The sequence below is a fragment of the Microplitis mediator genome, chromosome 11 (genome assembly GCF_029852145.1).
Source record: "Microplitis mediator isolate UGA2020A chromosome 11, iyMicMedi2.1, whole genome shotgun sequence".
NCBI lineage: Eukaryota > Metazoa > Arthropoda > Insecta > Hymenoptera > Braconidae > Microplitis > Microplitis mediator.
The window spans coordinates 1,065,025-1,078,410 of NC_079979.1; the positions used below are offsets into that span (position 1 = coordinate 1,065,025).

General features: G+C 31.4%; 1 long non-coding RNA gene across 1 annotated transcript; it reads right to left on the reverse strand.

The window, feature by feature from the left end:
- Positions 1-10,028: 10,028 nt before the first annotated feature.
- Positions 10,029-11,397, reverse strand: LOC130677638 (uncharacterized). Its single transcript, XR_008991674.1, has 3 exons — positions 11,262-11,397; positions 10,774-10,884; positions 10,029-10,215 (listed from the first exon to the last, which is right to left on the reverse strand). It is a non-coding gene; the product is annotated as an uncharacterized LOC130677638 (long non-coding RNA).
- Between the last annotated feature and the right edge of the window lie 1,989 nt (positions 11,398-13,386).

A 13,386-nucleotide genomic window follows, 5' to 3' on the forward strand; every position in this document is an offset into this window, starting at 1 on the left:
AAAAAATCGCCAAAATTCAAAAATCATTACTTCGAAAGTACTCAATATTAAGAGCTCAACTTTTCAGGTAATCTTCATTCTAATGTAGAGAATCACTACAAAATTTGAACAAAATCCGCGGGGGTCACATTCCAAAAAAAATTTTAATTGGTGGAATGACCCATACACTTAGTATGGATTCAATCATTTTTCTTAATTAGAGTTACGATGGTACCAATCGCTACGATTTCAGTAATCGTTAATTACAGACTCCGATTGAATCTGATAGAAATATTTTAATTGGTTTTTATCGGAAAATAATAATTGTTTCCGATTATTTTCCGATTTTCGATTACCTTTCAATCGGATTCATTCGGAACTTCTCGATCAAATCCGATTGGAATTTTCTAATCGGAGTTTTGATTCAGTGAACACGTTTTAAGTAACCGATTGGAATTTTTCAATCAAATGAATCAGATTCAATCAGAAAACAATAAATTTATTTTCCGATTGAGTCTAATTAAATCCGACTGAAATACTTGATAGCCGAAATCAATCGGAAAATAATAGTTTTATATCGATCACTTTTTCGATTAGAATTTTTCAATCAGATTCAATCGGAGTTTTTAATCAGAGATATTTCAATCCTCTCCCTTACCCTTTTTGATTGTTTTCCACGACCTCGGGTCAATGCAAGGTTGTCCAGCCTATAATTTAGTTGATGGAAGCAGTTTTGAGGGTCAAAACGTGAAGTACGGTATCCATCAGAATAAGCGGCTAACTTTTTCGTAGAAATTCCCATTCTTGCCGTACACTTGTGACTTCTATCTTATCAGCGCTAAATTCTTGCGTAATCCAGCTTTCCACTATCCAGGGCCTGCGGTCCCAATTGGGCCCATTGGTCACCACAACCCCCACTCCAGCAGAACTCGAAACTCTGCGCAGTCGAATATCGCTGACTGTTAAACAACAAGAAGTTAAGGAAACATTTGTCTGGTATGCGGGTGAGAAATAGCTCCAGGCATTCTTAACTCGCGATCCCGCCTACATTTTTAAAAATCCGTAACCCAGTATCTGCGTGCATACTCCAGGTTAGCTCTTATAAATCTTGAGCAAGAGAATCCCCAGGATGATGATGATGATGATGATGCGCCGAATGCTGTAACGCTTTGCCGCTGGCATTTTCTCCAGCAACCTTATTCTCATACTTTATTTTTATTTTTATTCTACTACACCTGCAAATTTAAACAACACGCAAGACATGCAAACGCCCCCGCGGGCACACGCCGCTATCACGCGAGTTACTTTTTAAATATTTAGAAATTTCTTTGTTTAAAAATTTATTAAGAATTAGTTTTAGGTTACAAATGAACGGGAGGAAAAAAAATTTTTTAGGTTATGGAGGATAAATTTAATATGATATGAGTAATTAGGGAAGGATGTTCGTGTCTGGATGTTAGTATTCGGAAATTACTAGGTAAGAAAGTAGCTAAGCGCTGGGTCTAGTGATTAGGTGGGAGTGAGAGGGAGGAAGAGGGAGAGGAAATAGAAAAAATTGCGAGTTGAGAGAGAGACGGGAAGCTGAAGCTTCCCACGCTCTTTCGTTACAAGTTCATTGTGGGCCTTAGGCTAAAATTTGCATTGGGCTCCTGAATGACTGAATTTTTAAATTCCAGTAAGTTCAAGAAACTAGGAGGTGGTGAAAAATTCCTCAGGCCCAATTTTTAAGTAAGGCCCAACATTTATCATAAGACCCAAAGTGAAGACTTTAGATTTAAGTAAAGATCTGGGTTCGTATAAGACCCATATTTGGAGCGAAATCCCAGATGGGGAGTAAGGCCCAAAATTAATATATAAGGGCCCATTAGATGCTTTGTTTTTGTCTACAATAGTGTTTTAGTATTAAGAGTGTAAAGATAAATGATTAAGATGCATTTTATTTGTATGGCCCAAAGTGTAACGTGAGGCCCAATTGAGCGAAATAATTATTTTTTTGTTAGGGTGAAATTTTTTTAGTATGATAAAAATAGAAAGAAGTGCGAAGGTTTTAAGACTAAAATATCATAAGGCCCAAAACGTATTATAGCACCTAAATTTTTAGTAAATGATGTTTTCTTTTGCATTTTTTAAAATAAAAAAAAAAGAAACAACTGGACAAGACCCAATTTTATTTAAAAGGCCCGACTTAAATCACAAGGCCCAAATGGTTGAAAAATATTTGTCTTTTTTAATTAATTTTTCGCATTTATGGTAATAAAAATATGAAAAAACTCGGCTTTTATAATGAAGCCCAAAATAAATTATAAGGCCCAAATTAATGTAGTAGCTATTTCATAAACTTTATTTTGGAAAAATTAAAGACACAGTGACAAATATTATTTCAAACGTTAAGTCGTTGTACTTGGAACTCACAGGGCCTAAAAATGTAACATGAGGCCCAATAAATAAAATCACTCGGCAAAGAATCTGGATCAAGTATTATCCTGTAACCTAGAGCTATTTTTTAGCTCGTAGATTTATAATCAGTAGCGATTCACATTCGCCTGCTGATGATATACTGTTGTAGTTAAACTTACACATTTTGACACGAAAGACCATTTGGCATTCCTGTGTAAACCATCCGTCCATATAGTAGCCGGAGGTTATTTCCCATGAGTTGAGGGCGGGCTACCCAATGCTATGGTTTTTAAACCCGACACACAATCATCCCCAGACCTTTTTTCTCTCTCTCTCTCTTTCTCTTGCCATCCTCTTCTTTTCATCATTATTATTGTATATCTATATACCAGAGTAAGCATGATATACGTGGAAGTGTATAAGGATGTAGATGATGATTTTTAGCTCTAGGGGATATACTTGAGTTGTGAATATGCGTGTTGAAGTCAAGTAATACACACGGGTAATCTTAAGCTTTTATTATATTTATGCTGAAGTATCTTTTCATAATTGTTGGGATAAAAGTTATGGATGTTGAAATAAAATATTAACATTTCGTTGGGCCCACTTTTTTCGACTAAAGTTTTTTATATTTTTGTTATCTAATAACTATCTGAAAATTATAAATTTTGGAGCCCCTATACATTTTGGGCCTTATTCTATTTTATGGGCCTTATTTTACCGTTTGGGTCTTATCGTGTTTTCTTTAAGAGACTTATGTTTCATTTTCATAATTACCTAACAGTTGCAACATTTATCTCTAATTTGTATTTGTTTTATTATTGGGCCTTACATAATAATTTGGGCCTTATACAAGTTTAGGGCTTTGTATTGATTTTAAAATGTCTTCTTCATTTAATTTGATATTTATTAAATTCCATTTGCATATTAGACACAAATTTGGGTTCTTGTTAATTTTTGGGTCTTAAACTGCTTTATGGGACTGATATTACATAATTTAAATGCCTTACGAAAATTATTGCACTTTAAAAAATTTGAAGTTTATTTTTATTTGTTATTTATTCAATTTTGGGCCTCATTATATATTTTGGGACTTGTATATACCGGGTTTTATAAATCCAAATTGGGCCTTATATTTCCTCCCTGCCTTTTTACAATCAAATTTTCATTCAAAGGTGTATTTATATTTTCATACTTTCTTAACTTTTGGTCCTAAAAGAAAAATTTTGGACCTTTTTTATTTTTTGGGCCCTATTCTTTATTTTGTCCTGTAATAAAGTTTTTAATTACCCGCCAGTTAAATTTTTTGTGCCTTATTGTGCTTGACAGCGTATTGGGTCTTATCACCAATATTGGGCCAGTTGTTTAAATAAATTAATAAATATTAACTTTCACCTTCATATTTTAAAATTTATCTTAATTGAATAATCTATTGCGCGGTTTTTAAAATGAAATATGCATTAACTTCCGTTTAAAAAAAATGTCTGATGGAAAATAAAGCAGGAAGACGACACATTGGGCCTTGAATAATAAATGAATGGCTCTTATCCTCATATCGATCAACATGCCAACGGATGACAACGATATGACTTGCTCGTACTTAGTTTTATTCATACATAATACATAACAACAACTTTTGCAACAGGTTATATTGCTCTTACACTTAACAACTGGAGCGTGTATGTGGTTTTGTGCCTGATGTGTGCGCTTCTGGGGTAGTCACAGTGAACTTACGATTGTTATTAATTAGGCAGTTGGCTTTTACGCCAGGTGTAATGCTTCACCTGCGGCCACACACATACGATACAATACTTTTATCATATCAATAATATGTATTTGTGCACATGTATCTTTACCGTATATGTAAGGCCCATAAGCCACGTTCATTGCGTAGACAAATGTCGCGTGACATCTGACCCACATCTGGTTTTATAACTATTTGACTGTTTTGTAATCTATTGGCAAGTGATTTAGGGTTTTATTTTATAAGGCCCAAAAACATGAGGCCCTAAATTTTCTGTGTTTATTTTTTATCTGATTGAAATATGATTTTTAATATCACGTAAATATTGTAGTCGAAATTTAACACAAGGCCCAAAAATTAATATAAGACCCAAAATGAATAAGACCCGAAATCAATATAAGACAAATCAAAGTTATTGAATTTTGTGAGTAAATAAAAGAAAATTTAGTAGTGTAAAAATTATTAAAGTCCCGAAATCACGAATAGGGCCCAAAAATCTAAGTAAGGCCGAAATTTAAAATAATTAACAGATAAAGTTAAAAAATTAAATTTTTTAAAAAATTTATCTGCTAAGCCCTAAAATAGCCCATAATGCCTAGACTTAACAATCAGACCCTCGAGCAACAATAAGGCCCAAAATTGACTCTGAGACCCGAAATAAATATACAACTCGAAAAAAAGCTATTGAATTCCGTAAATAAGTAAAAGAACTAAATTAGTGTAAAATGAGCAAGGCCCTGAATTAAAGAATAAGACTCAAAATCTAAATAAGGCCCAAATCAAAAACAAGTGAAAAGCAAAGAAAAATTGAAGTTTTACCAAAATTTTAACTGAATGACCCAAAAATGATATACAGGACCCAAAAATTGAAAAAATTGAAAATAAAGTTAAAGTTAAATCATTACCTAAACTATAAGTTTCCAAAATTAGCCATAAGGCCCAAATTTTTTTTTTCTATTTTAAAAGAATGAACTAGAGATTAACTATTGAATGAAGTTCCGGTTCCGGCACGTGCAGAGCAATAGCTCAGATGTCTGACGTCTGAAGTAAAAATAAAAATAACTAATAACAAAAAGAAAGCAAAAGGGCACACAATGAAAGAGCTTTGAAGTCGAGTATAAAGAAAAGACGGTAAAGAATGGAATGAAATGAGTTTGGATGGTTGCACCTGACGTGTTGGGGGACGGCACGAACCGCCTTCTTTAACGTAGATCTTAAATCGATAGCGATGTTAATTCTTAGTTGGCGAATTGAGAGACGTAGCCACCCATCCAATGTGTCTTGAGCTCGACAAATAAGGCCCGATAATAAAAATTATTGCCTACTGATTCTACAAAAGCCAATTGAAATTTTTGAATTATCACTTGGGCCCTACCCCACAATCTCTACGCAACAAAAACAATTGACCTATCACTTTTCGTTACAACTAACCATTTGGGCCTGATAGAGTCTTTTACGTTAGCAACTGCTGATAGGGCCCATTTTTTATCTCACACACCTGCAATACTCACAGACACTCGATTATTCAATCTCACCCGATCTCAATTAAAATAAATTTTTTATCAAAAATGAAAGTTACAACATTTTGGGCCTGAAATTTTTATTTTGGGCATTGTCGAGCCAGACATCTGGTTTTAGTGTGACAACGAATACACAACTGTAAAGCTATAAATTAAATACACATATGGTGAGTATGCTCACCAGGTTTTAAAATAATATTGGGGCCTTATTTTATTGTTTTGTTTGTTGAGAAGGTATATTGTCAGTTACCCAGCGACAGGATTACCCAAACACATGGTAACCTCATGCGATATTTAAAATTTGTTGACATTCTGGTAAAAATTATTTTGGGCCTTCTATATAATTCGGGACTTACTTAAATTTCCTTTCTTTTTTATTTCTAAATTTTTATACAGTTGATATCGTTTATTGTAAATTTTTATTCATGTTTTTACTTTCGGGCCTTATTTGCCATTTTGGGCCTTATGTTAAAATTGAGTCTTGTGTTATTTTTTACTCTTTTGTAATAAAAATTAATCATCTTATTTCAACTATCGGGTCCCGTATCTCATTCTGGAGCTTACATTATTAATAGGCCTCACGATTTGAACGTGTTAAAATTTTTAATATCAAACTTTCAATTAATAAACTTCTTGGTCCTTTTGGGCCTCATGTAAAAGAGAGAACTCTTTACAAATTTTTGGGCCTTATTGAAACTTTGGGCCTTATAGATAATTTTAAGCTTTGATGAATTCTGAAATTTATGTACATCCTCTTGGACTTCATATTTCCAATTGAGACTTATTATATATTTTTGGGCCTTGTATCTTCAAACTCTTTATCATTAACATCACATTCAAACTGTACACTTTTTGGGCCTATACCATAATTGGGCTGGATGCCAAATTTTGGGCCTTGTAAATTTTTGGGCCTTATTATTAAAAGTTCGCCTCGTTTCCAAATTCCTCAAAATAAAATTGTTTTGTTTTTAATCATAAGGCCCAATTTAAATATGTCTAATTCCCACCTGCCTCAGATAATTTGGGCCCACAAAATCTCAACTGCCGACTGGTTACTCGGTAGTAAAACTCTTCCCATACCACAAATAAATAAATTGAAAGAAAAAAACCATTTAGCTGCAGTAAATAATCGTAATAACAGTTCTCGGCGTGAAAATAGCTCCAGGTCCTGACTCGGTATTTGTTGATGTATATCTTTACTACATGAGCTTACAACTTTATTATTATTTGTATTTTTTTCTCCAAAAAATTTTAATCATAATCTATCATATCAGAGGTACAGTCTTAGCATAAGAGTAGAGATTAAATTGCAGAGCGTTAAATTACAATGACAATTAGATTTAAATTTAAAAATATATATTTATTTATAAATACCCACTGTCGAGTGTAGAGTTTAGTTTAGTACAGAAGGCACAGAGTAAAATAGTGTTCTATTTAGAAATAAAACATGTGTGATGTCTTCTAAGCATACATGAAACTCGCGACTTGTAGTTTCGTGTCCCGAGTCGAGGCGAGTCGCGAGTCTAGACGGAGTTTTGCTATTTCGATTCGTGGTCATTTTCTTTTTTTATTTAAAATATACATCAATTTATGTCTTTCTTATTCTACTGATTACTCTCTCGTTGGCTTATACTTGCTTCTGTAATTAACACGTTAATTAGTTAATTATTTTAATTAATTAATGGAATTTCTTAATCTAGACTCGGATATTTTTAGTTTGAATTTAAAAAATTTACTACTTATATTCTAATTAAAATTAAGAAACGTCATTAATCCCATTTTGTAGATCAGACTTTTGTCGATTCAAAAACCACCTATGAGATATGTTTTTGATAAGTAGAAGTCGAGTTATCGATTTGTATAGATTGGGCTAGATTGAAAAGAATTTTAGAGGGAACATTTTGTAGAATCTTTTAATTTTGAAATTTGAAAATTCATAACTTGGAAAATTTTCAAGATTAAGGGACGCGGTTGGTCTCATTTGAAAGCTTATACTTTGAGCTACAAATTTTGTTGAAAAAAGATTGCTCTAGGACCGATAGTTTCTGAGAAATTTAAATTTATATGTAATTTGATTAAATTAGAAAAATTCGAAATTTTAGTAATAAAGTTTTTTTCAACTTTGAAAATTTATAACTTGGAAACTATCAAAAATTAAGAAACAGGATGGGGCTCATTTCAAAGATCAGATTTCAGGCTACAACTTTCATTAAAGTTTAATTGATCTAGGATCGATAGTTCCCGAGATATTAATTATTAAAGCCAGCAGCATTTTTTACACAAAATAAAAATTGTTCCCAAATCTTTCAATAATTAAAAAAAAATTCATAACTTTTAATCTAGTCAATATTTAGGCTCGCGCTTGGTCTCATTTCAGAGCTAAGACTTGCAGCTACAATTTTTCATTCGTCCATAATTTCTCTCCGATCAATAGCTTCCGAGATATCGATTCCCAAAACTCCGAAATTTTTCCGGGTCAAATTTTTTCCTCCCGGCTCAATTTCAAAAAATCGCCAGCTCCAACCCAATCACCATTTGGCGCCATTCTAGGTTTCATTCAAAAGATCAGATCCTCGGCTACAATTTTCACAGCTGAGTCATCGAATTTCGTGAACAATTTTTCGAGATATCGAATCTCAAACACTGCGACTCTCAGATTGTCTTAATCATTAAAAAGTGCAACGCTCCGTCTTAAATTACCGTAGCTGTCCCACGCTCTCATGTTCTAAAGGAAGTCTTGAGTCTTGTATCGAGCAAGACACTAAAAATTTTATCAGACTTGATAGCAAAAAAAAAAAAAAATTCTTTTACTCCTTCAGGTAAAAAAAAAAAAAAAAAGTGTGTCCGGCAATTGGTCACGGCTATCGTGTCGATGTCACTGATTATCTCTCAAGAGGATTGAGGACAAAACAGGTGCAATAGAAACGGTATCAGTTACAAAAGCCTTCGTTGTAATGAAAACCCTCGAAAATTTATATTTTTCTTTTCTTTTTTTTTATTTTCTTTTAACAAAAGAGCCAGCGTAGAATTTTAAGTGAAATAAATTTTGATTTATGGACAGCTCACCTGCTGGGATTAGATACTGTGTTAGTTTAGTGTGGACTCAAGTTGAGCCTAAAGATCTGGGATAGACCCAAGTCCGAAAACAGGACCCAGGAGTCGGCTCTTAAGTCCCAGGTAATTTTCTATTTTATTTTCTACGGTGAAAAAAATTTTTTTAAAATAATCGCGCCGGGTTACTTTTGTTTTGGGGACTGGGTAAGTACTTACAAGTGTAAGTGATACAATGATATTTTTCTTAGAAATTATTTAGTGGGGACTGAAATTTTTCGGTGACGTTTAGAAATTTTCTTTAGCTTCCACTGTGAGGTCTATAGAAAATTCGATATCTCGGAAAATTGTTCACGAAATTTGATGACGCAGCTGTGAAACTTGTAGCCGAGGATTTGATCTTTTGAATGAAACCTAGAATGGCGCCAAATGGTGATTGGGTTGGAGCTGGCGATTTTTTGAAATTGAGCCGGGAGGAAAAAATTTGACCCGGAAAAATTTCGGAGTTTTGGGAATCGATATCTCGGAAGCTACTGATCGGAGAGAAATTATGGACGAATGAAAATTGTAGCTGCAAGTCTTAGCTCTGAAATGGGACCAAGCGCGAGTCTAAATATTGACTAGGTTAAAAGTTATGAATTTTTTTTTAATTATTGAAAGATTTGGGAACAATTTTTATTTTGTGTAAAAAATGCTGCTGGCTTTAATAATTAATATCTCGGGAACTATCGATCCTAGATCAATTAAACTTTAATGAAAGTTGTAGCCTGAAATCTGATCTTTGAAATGAGCCTCATCCTGTTTCTTAATTTTTGATAGTTTCCAAGTTATAAATTTTCAAAGCTGAAAAAAACTTTATTACTAAAATTTCGAATTTTTCTAATTTAATCAAATTACATTTAAATTTAAATTTCTCAGAAACTATCGGTCCTAGAGCAATCTTTTTTTAACAAAATTTGTAGCTCAAAGTATAAGCTTTCAAATGAGACCAACCGCGTCCCTTAATCTTGAAAATTTTCCAAGTTATGAATTTTCAAATTTCAAAATTAAAAGTTTATAAAAAATGTTCCCTCTAAAATTCTTCTCAATCTAGCCCAATCTATACAAATCGATAACTCGACTTCTACTCATTAAAAACATATCTCATGGGTGGTTTTTGAATCGACAAAAATCTGATCTACTAATTGAGACCAATCACGTTCCTTGATTTTAGTAAGGAGCGAAGTATGAAAAAAAAGAAAAGAACAGAAATTAATTTTATATAAATTGATAACTTTCATAAAATAATTAGTAATTGGGAAATTTTTCAACAAAATGATAAAAATTTTTTTCTTCGATTTTGCAATAAAATTTATTTATTTGTCATTTCTCATAATTTTGCTTCGACAAAAAACTCAATAGACAAAAAAATTAAATTTTTAAATCCGCAAGTTTTTAGACTTTTAATTCATTTGGCCAACAAGTCCCTACATCGCTTCCCCGAGCGCAATAGTATCCGTCACAGCAATTAGAGTCTATAAAACACTGTAATTAAAATTTTTTAATTAAATTAAATAAATGATAAATGAAATTTTTTAATTTCCGCCATTGAAAATAGAAAAATTTTTTTGTTTTTTTTTTTATTTTCGATTCAATTGTCTCGTAGAAAATTAAAGTCTCTACGAAAAAAAGTTATGAAAGTTACAAAAATACTGGAAAAGTTATGGGACTTCAAACTAGAAATTTTTTTAGATTTTGTATTCCGTAGATTTCGATTTTCTATGCGACTTTTTAAATACTGTAGTAATCGACTCGCGGCATAAGACTTTTTTGTAGCAAATTAAATTTCCTACAAAAAATTTTCTTACCCGCGAATTGATAAATTCAAAATTTGAAAAGTTATGATAAATTTAAAATTAAAAAAAATTTTGTTTCGTCATTTTTAGTAACGAAAGCTGATCTTATTTCGTAGGTGGATTAACAGACTCGTAATTCGGGATTTTTATCGTAAAAAATTTAATTCCTTATCAACTAGTCGGAAAAAATAGAAAATGAATGTTTTTTTTATTTTTTAAAACTAAATTTAAAAATCTTTGAACTCACATCGTCTAACTTACAATCGCCCATAACATTCACTGCGAGCCCAATGAACAAAAATATTGACATCAACAAAATAATTTTTGACATTTTGATTTATATTTACGATTTCTGAAACTAAAACATTTATTTAACTTTAATTAATTATTCCGTCGAAACTATTGAATTTACATGAAACATCATAATGACCTTTTTTATAGAAAATTCAATTCTCTACAATCTTCAATCTTATCATTTTTCTTATATCTCTGATAGTTTATCCGTAATTTTAAATTAAAAATAAATAACTCAATAAATCGGCTCGAATTCAAATTTTTTATGTCGGTCATAACAATCATAAATAACAGGCATACTATCAAAGATACGCGAAAAAAGTACTGAAATGAATTTGTAGGGAATAAAATTTCCTAGAAGAAAGTACTGAATTTTTTTTTCATAAGTTTAATAGTTTCAAAGTAATAATTGAAAATATAACAGCTAAAATAATTTCTAACCAGTCGTTGTTTGTCAAGAGTTTGGTAGCTTCTGGAATTCTTGTAATCAATCGGTTGCAAGCGCACTAATGAGTATCCCTAATGTTAAATTCAACTAACGTTTCGTTTATGAGCCGGTCGCTAAATGTCGTGAAACTTGCATCAGATATAAAAAGTAACAATTATCACATTGATAACGAGAACTGCGGGTAATATTTTATCGGAAATTTAAATTGCATGAGCTATCAGCCGTTAGTTTATATCGGTATTATTTTTTTTTCAAGTACAAAGTAATTATAAATAAAAACAAATTACGTAAAAATGAATATGTTTTTTTATTTAAATTTTAATGGCGATTTATATATAAATCGAGGCATCGAAGGAGTAAATCATCTTTTTAAAACGATGTTTTAACACTCCAAGGCCCACCATACTTTTAATATGTAACTTTGAATGAGCTCAATTCTTTAGCATGATTTTATTGTTATAATAATATCTGCGTTCTAAATACATAAAGATAGTTCCAGCTGATCGTGAGCGTCCGAGTAGCAGTGCGGCAGTGGTTGTGCTTCATATTCGTAAGGTCGTGGTTTCGAATCCCGGCGGCAGCAGATTATTTTTCAGCAGTTTTTTTTCAAATTCTTCGGCAGTTTCCGTTTTCCAGTACTTCGTTTGTATTTATTGTTCACATAAAATACCCGGATGAAAAAACTTTATATGTGAAAACATATATGATAGAATATATGAATTTTATAATGTGATATATTGTACAATATATAAAATAATATTTATATTTTTGCCGTATTAATATATGATAATATATTGAAAAAAAATATATTGCTAGAATATATTATCAATATATTTATCAATATATGACTTTTTATGTATGTTTTACATATATATTTTAATATATCTTTTTTATATTGACATATTATATTGAAAGTAGTATATTAATTAATATATAGTATTTTTTATATTTTTTATATATGTTTTCCAATATATTGCGAAATATATGGTTTCCAATATATTGTAAAATATATGGCACTTTTTTTACTTTTCTTAGGTTATTGCCAGTAAATATAAGGTCAATGAAAAGAAGGAGAAAAAATAATAAATTTGACTTTTTTTTGTGGAATTGTGTAGAAATTGAAAAAGTATATTGAAAAAATAAAATTTTCAATATATTGCGAAAAATATAAGTTTTAATATATTGGAAAAATATAGCTTTTCCGTGCGGGTAATTAATTAATCATATACTAATAAGTCAAAGGCTCTAATTATTCAATTCGAATTTCGAATGACTTAGTACTATTCTATTCGAACGCCTACTCGTATAACTTTAGCTATTATTATTTATATTTTAAATTTTATTATTTTTTCACTTACAACAAATTATTTATTACTAAGAAATTATTTTTGGAATTTTTAAATTTCAAATTTTTTTCGATCATGGCAGCCATTTCTAATTAGTGGCCCTTTTTTCCCTTCTGTTTCCCTACCAATTGTACGCGATCCGATGAGAGTCTTTCTCGATCTATAAATTTAGGCTCTGGAGGCTTATTTTACCTTTTTAAAAAGATGATTTGAAGCTAAACTTGGTAAAAGCAGACAAAGTTACACGAAAAGAAAATTATGGCAGCGGTTCCCATAATTTTGTGAAATTTTTTCCTATACCATCATAGGAATCACGACCATAAATTATGGGAGCGGTTCCTATAATTATAGGAATGTTTACCATAATTATAGGAATAGTTTCTATAATTATGGGAATGATACCCATAACACTATAGGAATGGTTCCTATAATTATAGGAATGGTTCCTATAATTTATAGGAATAGTTTCTATAATATTTTGGGAATCATTCCTATAATTTATGGGAATGGTTCCTATAATTTATAGGAACCATTCCCATAAGTTATAGGAACCATTCCCATAAGTTCCCATAATATTATGGGAATGGTTCCCATATTATCATGAAAAAATTAATTTAAAGAAGTGTGGTAATCACTTCTACAATACACAGAAATATTATTATACTAAGCGTCTCGTTCTCGATGATTAAATAATTGATTACCTGTAGTACTGTTAGTACGTGTCAACTACACAACGTTTAGAGTTTAAATTCAAATGCTTTTTCGCGCCAGT